This window comes from Lissotriton helveticus, chromosome 3_1 (genome assembly GCF_964261635.1).
Source record: "Lissotriton helveticus chromosome 3_1, aLisHel1.1, whole genome shotgun sequence".
NCBI lineage: Eukaryota > Metazoa > Chordata > Amphibia > Caudata > Salamandridae > Lissotriton > Lissotriton helveticus.
Window position 1 is genome coordinate 2,065,099,238 of NC_136061.1, and position 14,563 is coordinate 2,065,113,800.

At 34.8% G+C, this 14,563-nt stretch overlaps 1 protein-coding gene across 4 annotated transcripts in view; it reads right to left on the reverse strand.

Moving 5' to 3' along the window:
* Positions 1-14,563, reverse strand: part of AEN (apoptosis enhancing nuclease) — a 101,853-nt gene that overhangs the window by 39,009 nt on the left and 48,281 nt on the right. The window lies entirely within an intron of this gene.

Below are 14,563 nucleotides of genomic sequence, written 5' to 3' on the forward strand. Positions count from 1 at the left end.
GGTGGGCCAAAAAACTGGATTGGGACCACTCGACCACTTCACAGCTATATCAAGAGGGCGCAGCTGGTGGCCCCTTACAACCAAAATCAGGCTCAAGTTCAGATGCAGACACAGGCTCAGGAGGGAGGCTACGCGGCTAGCTTTGAACTCCTGTTTACAACCCTGAAGCAAATCCAGGGAGAGGCTCGGCGAGAGAGTCAGAGAGCTAAAAACGTGAACAAGAAAATTCAATGTTCTCTACACAAAGTTAACAAAATTAAGAAGAGAAATAGAGATAGATAGAGAGAGATAGAGATAGAGATAGAGATAGAGATAGAGATAGAGATAGAGATAGTGATAGTAGAGATAGAGATAGTAGAGATAGAGATAGAGATAGTAGAGATAGAGATAGAGATAGTAGAGATAGAGATAGAGATAGAGATAGAGATAGAGAGATAGAGATAGTAGAGATAGAGATAGATAGGAGATAGAGATAGAGATAGAGATAGAGATAGAGATAGAGATAGTAGAGATAGAGATAGAGATAGAGATAGAGATAGAGATAGTAGAGATAGAGATAGAGATAGAGATAGAGATAGAGATAGAGATAGAGATAGAGATAGTGATAGTAGAGATAGAGATAGTAGAGATAGAGATAGAGATAGTAGAGATAGAGAATAGAGATAGTAGAGATAGAGATAGAGATAGAGATAGAGATAGAGATAGAGAGTAGAGATAGAGATAGTAGAGATAGAGATAGAGATAGAGATAGAGATAGTAGAGATAGAGATAGAGATAGAGATAGAGATAGTAGAGATAGAGATAGAGATAGAGATAGAGATAGAGATAGTAGAGATAGAGATAGATAGAAGATAGAAGATAAGATAGAGATAGTAGAGATAGAGATAGAGATAGAGATAGAGATAGAGATAGTAGAGATAGAGATAGAGATAGTAGAGATAGAGATAGAGATAGAGATAGAGAGGATAGTAGAGATAGAGATAGATAGAGATAGAGATAGTAGAGATAGAGATAGAGATAGAGATAGAGATAGAGATAGTAGAGATAGAGATAGAGATAGAGATAGAGATAGTAGAGATAGAGATAGAGATAGAGATAGAGAATAGAGATAGTAGAGATAGAGATAGAGATAGAGATAGAGATAGTAGAGATAGAGATAGAGATAGTAGAGATAGAGATAGAGATAGAGATAGAGATAGAGATAGTAGAGATAGAGATAGAGATAGTAGAGATAGAGATAGAGATAGAGATAGAGATAGTAGAGATAGAGATAGAGATAGATAGAGATAGAGATAGAGATAGTAGAGATAGAGATAGTAGAGATAGAGATAGAGATAGTAGAGATAGAGATAGTAGAGATAGAGATAGTAGAGATAGAGATAGTAGAGATAGAGATAGTAGAGATAGAGATAGTAGAGATAGAGATAGTAGAGATAGAGATAGTAGAGATAGAGATAGTAGAGATAGAGATAGAGATAGAGATAGTAGAGATAGAGATAGTAGAGATAGAGATAGTAGAGATAGTAGAGATAGAGATAGAGATAGAGATAGTAGAGATAGAGATAGTAGAGATAAGAGATAGTAGAGATAGAGATAGAGATAGTAGAGATAGAGATAGTAGAGATAGAGATAGTAGAGATAGTAGAGAAGTAGAGATAGTAGAGATAGAGTAGAGATAGAGATAGTAGAGATAGAGATAGTAGAGATAGAGATAGTAGAGATAGAGATAGTAGAGATAGAGATAGTAGAGATAGAGATAGTAGAGATAGAGATAGTAGAGATAGAGATAGTAGAGATAGAGATAGTAGAGATAGAGATAGTAGAGATAGAGATAGTAGAGATAGTAGAGATAGTAGAGATAGAGATAGAGATAGTAGAGATAGAGATAGTAGAGATAGAGATAGTAGAGATAGAGATAGTAGAGATAGAGATAGTAGAGATAGAGATGTAGAGATAGTAGAGATAGAGATAGAGATAGAGATAGTAGAGATAGAGATAGTAGAGATAGAGATAGTAGAGATAGAGATAGAGATAGAGATAGAGATAGAGATAGAGATAGAGATAGTAGAGATAGAGATAGAGATAGAGATAGAGATAGTAGAGATAGAGATAGTAGAGATAGAGATAGAGATAGTAGAGATAGAGATAGTAGAGATAGTAGAGATAGAGATAGTAGAGATAGAGATAGTAGAGATAGAGATAGTAGAGATAGTAGAGTAGAGATAGAGATAGAGATAGAGATAGTAGAGATAGTAGAGATAGAGATAGAGATAGAGATAGAGATAGAGATAGAGATAGTAGAGATAGAGATAGAGATAGAGATAGAGATAGAGATAGTAGAGATAGAGATAGAGATAGAGATAGAGATAGAGATAGTAGAGATAGAGATAGTAGAGATAGTAGAGATAGTAGAGATAGAGATAGAGATAGTAGAGATAGAGATAGAGATAGAGATAGAGATAGTAGAGATAGAGATAGTAGAGATAGAGATAGAGATAGTAGAGATAGAGATAGTAGAGATAGTAGAGATAGTAGAGATAGAGATAGAGATAGAGATAGTAGAGATAGAGATAGAGATAGAGATAGAGATAGAGATAGTAGAGATAGAGATAGTAGAGATAGAGATAGAGATAGTAGAGATAGAGATAGAGATAGTAGAGATAGAGATAGAGATAGAGATAGAGATAGAGATAGTAGAGATAGAGATAGAGATAGTAGAGATAGAGATAGAGATAGAGATAGAGATAGTAGAGATAGAGATAGAGATAGAGATAGAGATAGAGATAGAGATAGTAGAGATAGAGATAGTAGAGATAGAGATAGAGATAGATAGAGATAGAGATAGTAGAGATAGTAGAGATAGAGATAGTAGAGATAGAGATAGTAGAGATAGAGATAGTAGAGATAGAGATAGTAGAGATAGAGATAGTAGAGATAGAGATAGTAGAGTAGAGATAGTAGAGATAGAGATAGTAGAGATAGAGATAGTAGAGATAGAGATAGTAGAGATAGTAGAGATAGAGATAGAGATAGAGATAGTAGAGATAGAGATAGTAGAGATAGTAGAGATAGTAGAGATAGAGATAGAGATAGGAGATAGTAGAGATAGAGATAGAGATAGAGATAGTAGAGATAGAGATAGTAGAGATAGAGATAGTAGAGATAGAGATAGGTAGAGATAGAGATAGTAGAGATAGAGATAGTAGAGATAGAGATAGAGATAGAGATAGTAGAGATAGAGATAGTAGAGATAGTAGAGATAGAGATAGAGATAGAGATAGTAGAGATAGAGATAGTAGAGATAGTAGAGATAGTAGAGATAGAGATAGAGATAGTAGAGATAGAGATAGTAGAGATAGAGATAGTAGAGATAGAGATAGTAGAGATAGAGATAGTAGAGATAGAGATAGTAGAGATAGTAGAGATAGAGATAGAGATAGAGATAGTAGAGATAGAGATAGTAGAGATAGAGATAGTAGAGATAGTAGAGATAGTAGAGATAGTAGAGATAGAGATAGAGATAGAGATAGTAGAGATAGAGATAGAGATAGTAGAGATAGTAGAGATAGAGATAGAGATAGTAGAGATAGAGATAGTAGAGATAGAGATAGTAGAGATAGAGATAGTAGAGATAGAGATAGTAGAGATAGAGATAGTAGAGATAGAGATAGTAGAGATAGAGATAGTAGAGATAGAGATAGTAGAGATAGAGATAGAGATAGTAGAGATAGAGATAGAGATGTAGAGATAGTAGAGATAGAGATAGAGATAGTAGAGATAGAGATAGAGATAGAGATAGAGATAGTAGAGATAGAGATAGAGATAGAGATAGAGATAGAGATAGAGATAGAGATAGTAGAGATAGAGATAGAGATAGAGATAGAGATAGTAGAGATAGAGATAGTAGAGATAGAGATAGAGATAGTAGAGATAGAGATAGAGATAGTAGAGATAGTAGAGATAGAGATAGAGATAGTAGAGATAGAGATAGAGATAGAGATAGAGATAGTAGAGATAGAGATAGTAGAGATAGAGATAGTAGAGATAGTAGAGATAGTAGAGATAGAGATAGAGATAGTAGAGATAGAGATAGAGATAGAGATAGAGATAGAGATAGTAGAGATAGAGATAGAGATAGAGATAGTAGAGATAGAGATAGTAGAGATAGAGATAGTAGAGATAGTAGAGATAGTAGAGATAGAGATAGAGATAGTAGAGATAGAGATAGAGATAGAGATAGAGATAGTAGAGATAGAGATAGTAGAGATAGAGATAGAGATAGTAGAGATAGAGATAGTAGAGATAGTAGAGATAGTAGAGATAGAGATAGAGATAGTAGAGATAGAGATAGTAGAGATAGAGATAGTAGAGATAGAGATAGTAGAGATAGAGATAGTAGAGATAGAGATAGTAGAGATAGTAGAGATAGAGATAGAGATAGAGATAGTAGAGATAGAGATAGTAGAGATAGTAGAGATAGTAGAGATAGTAGAGATAGTAGAGATAGTAGAGATAGTAGAGATAGTAGAGATAGTAGAGATAGTAGAGATAGAGATAGTAGAGATAGAGATAGTAGAGATAGAGATAGTAGAGATAGTAGAGATAGAGATAGAGATAGTAGAGATAGAGATAGTAGAGATAGTAGAGATAGAGATAGTAGAGATAGAGATAGTAGAGATAGAGATAGTAGAGATAGTAGAGATAGAGATAGAGATAGAGATAGTAGAGATAGAGATAGTAGAGATAGTAGAGATAGTAGAGATAGAGATAGAGATAGAGATAGTAGAGATAGAGATAGTAGAGATAGTAGAGATAGTAGAGATAGAGATAGAGATAGTAGAGATAGTAGAGATAGAGATAGAGATAGTAGAGATAGAGATAGTAGAGATAGAGATAGTAGAGATAGAGATAGTAGAGATAGAGATAGTAGAGATAGAGATAGTAGAGATAGAGATAGTAGAGATAGAGATAGTAGAGATAGAGATAGTAGAGATAGAGATAGTAGAGATAGAGATAGTAGAGATAGTAGAGATAGAGATAGAGATAGAGATAGTAGAGATAGAGATAGTAGAGATAGTAGAGATAGTAGAGATAGAGATAGAGATAGAGATAGTAGAGATAGAGATAGTAGAGATAGTAGAGATAGTAGAGATAGAGATAGAGATAGTAGAGATAGTAGTAGAGATAGAGTAGTAGAGATAGTAGAGAGATAGAGATAGAGATAGAGATAGTAGAGATAGTAGAGATAGGATAGAGATAGAGATAGAGATAGAGATAGAGATAGTAGAGATGAGAGATAGAGATAGAGATAGAGATAGAGATAGTAGAGATAGAGATAGAGATAGAGATAGAGATAGAGATAGAGATAGTAGAGATAGAGATAGTAGAGATAGTAGAGATAGTAGAGATAGAGATAGAGATAGTAGAGATAGAGATAGAGATAGAGATAGTAGAGATAGTAGAGATAGTAGAGATAGAGATAGAGATAGTAGAGATAGTAGAGATAGTAGAGATAGAGATAGAGATAGTAGAGATAGAGATAGAGATAGAGATAGAGATAGTAGAGATAGAGATAGTAGAGATAGAGATAGTAGAGATAGTAGAGATAGTAGAGATAGAGATAGAGATAGTAGAGATAGAGATAGAGATAGAGATAGAGATAGTAGAGATAGAGATAGAGATAGTAGAGATAGAGATAGTAGAGATAGTAGAGATAGTAGAGATAGAGTAGAGATAGTAGAGATAGAGATAGTAGAGATAGAGATAGTAGAGATAGAGATAGTAGAGATAGAGATAGTAGAGATAGAGATAGTAGAGATAGAGATAGTAGAGATAGTAGAGATAGAGATAGAGATAGAGATAGTAGAGATAGAGATAGTAGAGATAGTAGAGATAGTAGAGATAGTAGAGATAGTAGAGATAGTAGAGATAGGTAGAGATAGAGATAGTAGAGATAGTAGAGATAGTAGAGATAGAGATAGTAGAGATAGAGATAGTAGAGATAGAGTAGTAGAGATAGTAGAGATAGAGATAGAGATAGTAGAGATAGAGATAGTAGAGATAGTAGAGATAGTAGAGATAGAGATAGTAGAGATAGAGATAGTAGAGATAGTAGAGATAGAGATAGAGATAGAGATAGTAGAGATAGAGATAGTAGAGATAGTAGAGATAGTAGAGATAGAGATAGAGATAGTAGAGATAGAGATAGTAGAGATAGTAGAGATAGTAGAGATAGAGATAGAGATAGTAGAGATAGTAGAGATAGAGATAGAGATAGTAGAGATAGAGATAGTAGAGATAGAGATAGAGATAGAGATAGAGATAGTAGAGATAGTAGAGATAGAGATAGTAGAGATAGTAGAGATAGAGATAGAGATAGTAGAGATAGAGATAGTAGAGATAGAGATAGTAGGAGATAGAGATAGTAGAGATAGAGATAGTAGAGATAGAGATAGTAGAGATAGAGATAGTAGAGATAGTAGAGATAGTAGAGATAGAGATAGAGATAGAGATAGTAGAGATAGAGATAGTAGAGATAGTAGAGATAGTAGAGATAGAGATAGAGATAGTAGAGATAGAGATAGAGATAGAGATAGAGATAGTAGAGATAGAGATAGTAGAGATAGAGATAGTAGAGATAGAGATAGAGATAGAGATAGAGATAGTAGAGATAGAGATAGAGATAGAGATAGAGATAGTAGAGATAGAGATAGTAGAGATAGAGATAGAGATAGAGATAGAGATAGAGTAGAGATAGAGATAGTAGAGATAGAGATAGTAGAGATAGAGATAGAGATAGTAGAGATAGAGATAGTAGAGATAGTAGAGATAGTAGAGATAGTAGAGATAGAGATAGTAGAGATAGAGATAGTAGAGATAGAGATAGTAGAGATAGAGATAGTAGAGATAGAGATAGTAGAGATAGAGATAGTAGATAGAGATAGTAGAGATAGAGATAGTAGAGATAGAGATAGTAGAGATAGAGATAGTAGAGATAGAGATAGTAGAGATAGAGATAGTAGAGATAGAGATAGTAGAGATAGTAGAGATAGTAGAGATAGAGATAGTAGAGATTAGAGAGATAGAGATAGAGATAGAGATAGTAGAGATAGAGATAGTAGAGATAGTAGAGATAGTAGAGATAGAGATAGAGATAGTAGAGATAGTAGAGATAGTAGAGATAGAGATAGAGATAGTAGAGATAGTAGAGATAGAGATAGAGATAGTAGAGATAGAGATAGTAGAGATAGAGATAGAGATAGTAGAGATAGAGATAGAGATAGTAGAGATAGAGATAGTAGAGATAGAGATAGAGATAGTAGAGATAGAGATAGAGATAGTAGAGATAGTAGAGATAGAGATAGAGATAGTAGAGATAGAGATAGAGATAGAGATAGAGATAGAGATAGAGATAGTAGAGATAGAGATAGAGATAGAGATAGAGATAGTAGAGATAGAGATAGTAGAGATAGAGATAGTAGAGATAGTAGAGATAGAGATAGTAGAGATAGAGATAGTAGAGATAGAGATAGTAGATAGAGATAGTAGAGATAGTAGAGATAGAGATAGAGATAGAGATAGTAGAGATAGAGATAGTAGAGATAGTAGATAGGATAGTAGAGATAGTAGAGATAGTAGAGATAGTAGAGATAGTAGAGATAGTAGAGATAGTAGAGATAGTAGAGATAGTAGAGATAGAGATAGAGATAGTAGAGATAGAGATAGAGATAGAGATAGAGATAGTAGAGATAGAGATAGTAGAGATAGAGATAGTAGAGATAGAGATAGTAGAGATAGTAGAGATAGTAGAGATAGTAGAGATAGTAGAGATAGTAGAGATAGTAGAGATAGTAGAGATAGTAGAGATAGAGATAGTAGAGATAGTAGAGATAGTAGAGATAGAGATAGAGATAGAGATAGAGATAGAGATAGTAGAGATAGTAGAGATAGTAGAGATAGAGATAGTAGAGATAGTAGAGATAGAGATAGTAGAGATAGTAGAGATAGTAGAGATAGTAGAGATAGTAGAGATAGAGATAGTAGAGATAGAGATAGTAGAGATAGTAGAGATAGTAGAGATAGAGATAGTAGAGATAGTAGAGATAGAGATAGAGATAGAGATAGAGATAGTAGAGATAGTAGAGATAGAGATAGAGATAGTAGAGATAGAGATAGAGATAGAGATAGAGATAGTAGAGATAGTAGAGATAGAGATAGAGATAGAGATAGAGATAGTAGAGATAGTAGAGATAGAGATAGTAGAGATAGTAGAGATAGAGATAGAGAGATAGTAGAGATAGTAGAGATAGTAGAGATAGTAGAGATAGTAGAGATAGAGATAGTAGAGATAGAGATAGTAGAGATAGAGATAGTAGAGATAGTAGAGATAGAGATAGAGATAGTAGAGATAGAGATAGTGAGATAGTAGAGATAGTAGAGATAGAGATAGTAGAGATAGAGATAGTAGAGATAGAGATAGTAGAGATAGTAGAGATAGAGATAGAGATAGAGATAGTAGAGATAGAGATAGTAGAGATAGTAGAGATAGTAGAGATAGAGATAGAGATAGAGATAGTAGAGATAGAGATAGTAGAGATAGTAGAGTAGTAGAGATAGAGATAGAGATAGTAGAGATAGTAGAGATAGAGATAGAGATAGTAGAGATAGAGATAGTAGAGATAGAGATAGAGATAGTAGAGATAGAGATAGAGATAGTAGAGATAGAGATAGTAGAGATAGAGATAGTAGAGATAGAGATAGTAGAGATAGAGATAGAGATAGTAGAGATAGTAGAGATAGAGATAGAGATAGTAGAGATAGAGATAGAGATAGTAGAGATAGTAGAGATAGAGATAGAGAGATAGAGATAGTAGAGATAGAGATAGTAGAGATAGAGATAGAGATAGTAGAGATAGAGATAGAGATAGTAGAGATAGTAGAGATAGAGATAGAGATAGTAGAGATAGAGATAGAGATAGAGATAGAGATAGAGATAGAGATAGAGATAGAGATAGAGATAGTAGAGATAGAGATAGAGATAGAGATAGAGATAGTAGAGATAGAGATAGTAGAGATAGAGATAGTAGAGATAGAGATAGTAGAGATAGTAGAGATAGTAGAGATAGAGATAGAGATAGAGATAGTAGAGATAGAGATAGTAGAGATAGTAGAGATAGTAGAGATAGAGATAGAGATAGTAGAGATAGTAGAGATAGAGATAGAGATAGTAGAGATAGAGATAGAGATAGTAGAGATAGAGATAGAGATAGTAGAGATAGAGATAGTAGAGATAGAGATAGTAGAGATAGAGATAGAGATAGAGATAGAGATAGTAGAGATAGAGATAGTAGAGATAGAGATAGAGATAGAGATAGAGATAGTAGAGATAGAGATAGTAGAGATAGAGATAGAGATAGAGATAGTAGAGATAGAGATAGTAGAGATAGTAGAGATAGTAGAGATAGAGATAGAGATAGTAGAGATAGAGATAGTAGAGATAGTAGAGATAGTAGAGATAGAGATAGAGATAGTAGAGATAGTAGAGATAGAGATAGAGATAGTAGAGATAGAGATAGTAGAGATAGAGATAGAGATAGTAGAGATAGAGATAGAGATAGTAGAGATAGAGATAGTAGAGATAGAGATAGTAGAGATAGAGATAGAGATAGTAGAGATAGAGATAGAGATAGTAGAGATAGTAGAGATAGAGATAGAGATAGTAGAGATAGAGATAGAGATAGTAGAGATAGTAGAGATAGAGATAGTAGAGATAGAGATAGTAGAGATAGAGATAGTAGAGATAGAGATAGAGATAGTAGAGATAGAGATAGAGATAGTAGAGATAGTAGAGATAGAGATAGAGATAGTAGAGATAGAGATAGAGATAGAGATAGAGATAGTAGAGATAGAGATAGAGATAGAGATAGAGATAGAGATAGAGATAGAGATAGTAGAGATAGAGATAGAGATAGAGATAGAGATAGAGATAGAGATAGAGATAGTAGAGATAGAGATAGTAGAGATAGTAGAGATAGTAGAGATAGTAGAGATAGTAGAGATAGTAGAGATAGAGATAGAGATAGTAGAGATAGAGATAGAGATAGTAGAGATAGTAGAGATAGAGATAGAGATAGTAGAGATAGAGATAGAGATAGAGATAGAGATAGTAGAGATAGAGATAGAGATAGAGATAGAGATAGAGATAGAGATAGTAGAGATAGAGATAGAGATAGAGATAGAGATAGTAGAGATAGAGATAGTAGAGATAGAGATAGTAGAGATAGTAGAGATAGTAGAGATAGAGATAGAGATAGAGATAGTAGAGATAGAGATAGTAGAGATAGTAGAGATAGTAGAGATAGAGATAGAGATAGTAGAGATAGTAGAGATAGAGATAGAGATAGTAGAGATAGAGATAGTAGAGATAGAGATAGAGATAGTAGAGATAGAGATAGAGATAGTAGAGATAGAGATAGTAGAGATAGAGATAGTAGAGATAGAGATAGAGATAGAGATAGAGATAGTAGAGATAGAGATAGAGATAGAGATAGAGATAGTAGAGATAGAGATAGTAGAGATAGAGATAGAGATAGAGATAGTAGAGATAGAGATAGTAGAGATAGTAGAGATAGTAGAGATAGAGATAGAGATAGAGATAGTAGAGATAGAGATAGAGATAGAGATAGAGATAGAGATAGTAGAGATAGAGATAGTAGAGATAGTAGAGATAGTAGAGATAGTAGAGATAGTAGAGATAGTAGAGATAGTAGAGATAGTAGAGATAGTAGAGATAGTAGAGATAGTAGAGATAGAGATAGTAGAGATAGTAGAGATAGTAGAGATAGTAGAGATAGAGATAGAGATAGTAGAGATAGTAGAGATAGTAGAGATAGTAGAGATAGTAGAGATAGTAGAGATAGTAGAGATAGAGATAGTAGAGATAGTAGAGATAGTAGAGATAGTAGAGATAGTAGAGATAGTAGAGATAGTAGAGATAGAGATAGTAGAGATAGTAGAGATAGTAGAGATAGAGATAGTAGAGATAGTAGAGATAGAGATAGAGATAGAGATAGAGATAGTAGAGATAGTAGAGATAGAGATAGAGATAGAGATAGAGATAGTAGAGATAGTAGAGATAGAGATAGAGATAGAGATAGAGATAGTAGAGATAGTAGAGATAGAGATAGTAGAGATAGTAGAGATAGAGATAGAGATAGAGATAGTAGAGATAGTAGAGATAGTAGAGATAGTAGAGATAGTAGAGATAGAGATAGTAGAGATAGTAGAGATAGTAGAGATAGTAGAGATAGTAGAGATAGAGATAGTAGAGATAGTAGAGATAGAGATAGAGATAGAGATAGTAGAGATAGAGATAGAGATAGAGATAGTAGAGATAGTAGAGATAGAGATAGAGATAGAGATAGAGATAGAGATAGAGATAGAGATAGAGATAGAGATAGAGATAGTAGAGATAGTAGAGATAGAGATAGTAGAGATAGTAGAGATAGTAGAGATAGTAGAGATAGTAGAGATAGTAGAGATAGTAGAGATAGTAGAGATAGTAGAGATAGAGATAGTAGAGATAGTAGAGATAGTAGAGATAGTAGAGATAGTAGAGATAGTAGAGATAGAGATAGTAGAGATAGTAGAGATAGTAGAGATAGTAGAGATAGAGATAGTAGAGATAGTAGAGATAGTAGAGATAGTAGAGATAGTAGAGATAGTAGAGATAGTAGAGATAGTAGAGATAGTAGAGATAGTAGAGATAGTAGAGATAGAGATAGTAGAGATAGTAGAGATAGTAGAGATAGTAGAGATAGAGATAGTAGAGATAGTAGAGATAGTAGAGATAGTAGAGATAGTAGAGATAGAGATAGTAGAGATAGTAGAGATAGAGATAGAGATAGAGATAGAGATAGTAGAGATAGAGATAGAGATAGAGATAGTAGAGATAGTAGAGATAGAGATAGAGATAGAGATAGAGATAGAGATAGAGATAGTAGAGATAGTAGAGATAGTAGAGATAGTAGAGATAGTAGAGATAGAGATAGTAGAGATAGTAGAGATAGTAGAGATAGTAGAGATAGTAGAGATAGAGATAGTAGAGATAGTAGAGATAGTAGAGATAGTAGAGATAGTAGAGATAGAGATAGTAGAGATAGTAGAGATAGTAGAGATAGTAGAGATAGTAGAGATAGAGATAGTAGAGATAGTAGAGATAGTAGAGATAGTAGAGATAGTAGAGATAGTAGAGATAGTAGAGATAGTAGAGATAGTAGAGATAGTAGAGATAGAGATAGAGATAGAGATAGAGATAGAGATAGAGATAGAGATAGAGATAGAGATAGAGATAGAGATAGAGAGATAGATAGATAGATAGATAGATAGATAGATAGATAGATAGATAGATAGATAGATAGATAGATAGATAGATAGATAGATAGATAGATAGATAGATAGATAGATAGATAGATAGATAGATAGATATATTTTTTTTTGTATATTCTATCCGGAGAACACATAAATCGTGTTCTGAAATCCTATACACTGTATTATGGATCCCCATATGAACCTTTCGCATTTTTTGGAATAGGGTGGGCACTGAATTATTAAATAAAATCCTGGCGAGCCGTGTAGTAGTAGTCTCTCTACTACCTCTATTGCAGCCCCGGTGTTAGGCCCCACCCTCTCCTTGCCACCAGGAAGTTTACTTGGCCCTGTTAGTTGGACGGAGATCCGAGCAGTGTGTGGCAAAACAAACCGACGTCTGTTCAAGCGTTTAAGGTAAGCGCTCTTAACTCTACTCTGCTCCTTGTCCTGGGTGCCTAGAGGGTAACGTGACGCATTAGGGCCCAATACATAATAACTCCATCGGTATTTCCGTTTCTTTCTGCAGAAGAGGTTCTGCTGGAATAATACGTGCAACCATGCAGTCAGACACATCCCTCGAGGTAAGCCTGACGTTTCTTAAAAATACGTGCCGTTTGTGAAGGTTTCCCGTCAAAAAACGGCTTGTATACCAATGCCTTCCATTCTTCTTCCAACTAAATAGTAAGCCTTAAAGGTCCCGGGGTTTTGACGCAGAGCACATCGCGCTTGGCTGCCGAAATAGGTGACGGTGTCCAATTCATTTCATCTTACCGCTACAACGTAGATGTTGAGGTAAGTCCCGCTTCTGAAACCATACATTTTTAAATGCTTAAAAGGTTCAATACTATCTCCATACCTAATGCCCTCCTTCCTATCTCAAGGCAGAAGATCTTGTGATCAATCAAAATCCATCTTTGGGCAAGACGCCTCCAGAACCCCTTGTGTTCAGAGGTATGTTCGAATTTATATTAAGAGGTACAAATAATTTTTCCTAAAATGTACTGAAAAATGGAACCATTTCTCTGATATTGTCTTCCATGCACAGGCGTTTTTTACCAAGCCTTACGAGCGGACAATACGAATTAACTTTGAGATTCAAGGTACGATCCGTACAACTGAATTGTATTATGTTTTATTGTATAAATAGGGACCGGCAAATCTAACAGATTCCTCCTTATTGGTTATAGAGAAACGGCATTCAGGTCCATATTAACATGAAATATACGTGCTTCCGGATTTTATAGAAGCACATGTGAGGTTTAAAAATGTTGGTAAAAAAAGATTTTGGTAAGAGACTTCATCTGAAGCCTTTTGATTGAATGTACTTTATTAATGTAATGCCTTTTAGTGTTGAACCGGAGATCGTTCAATTTAATGTATGCCCTATAATTGGTTGCAGAGAGACAGCATTCAGGTCCATGCCACATATGATTGATTCGTGCTTCCAGACACCACACAAGCGCTCGTAAGGTACGTCCCTTTTGAGCCCAAGGTGGGCCAAATATGCAGCTAGCGCACTTGTAGCATATATATTTGAACTGGCTATCTCTGTAATTTGGAGTCTAGTGGAGCCCTTCTGGGCATTCTAATAGCTTCCTAACAACGCAATGATAAAAGGTGTGTCTGTCTTTACAGACCAATAGATGACAAAGGTTTTCCTTGTAATTTTTGTGCAGGATCGTATTACAAGTTCCGGGAGATATCATCACCCCCTGTTTTTTCTGTTCCTCTCGCCCTCTGCGATAGGTGAGCCAATATCAGACTCTATATACCCTGATTGCAATTCCTTGCAATACTAGATCCATGTGTTTAATGTTCTTTGGCAATCTGACAACGCGTTTTTTTTAACTGATACGTTTCGCAAAATCCGCCTTCCTTGTATTCATCAACAGGGTGGGTGTGTGTTAATTGATCTCTTTTAATTATTTTTAGGAAGTCGCCCACCCACAACTATTCTGTCCTGAAGAAGACCCGCTTTGTAAGGACTACCATCCTACACGTATCTTGGGTCGAAACGTAGACCACACAACTATCACCAACTCCTACCCCAAGCTAGACTTTAGCGGCTGAAGGCGAGTTAGGTTGTCTACATCAGTTCGGTCAGGACTCTTTATGAGCCTTATGCTGTGGCCCTTGGCTCAAGGAACCACATGGACTTAGTTTTTGAAATTGTGAACAATATTTGTCACTGAGT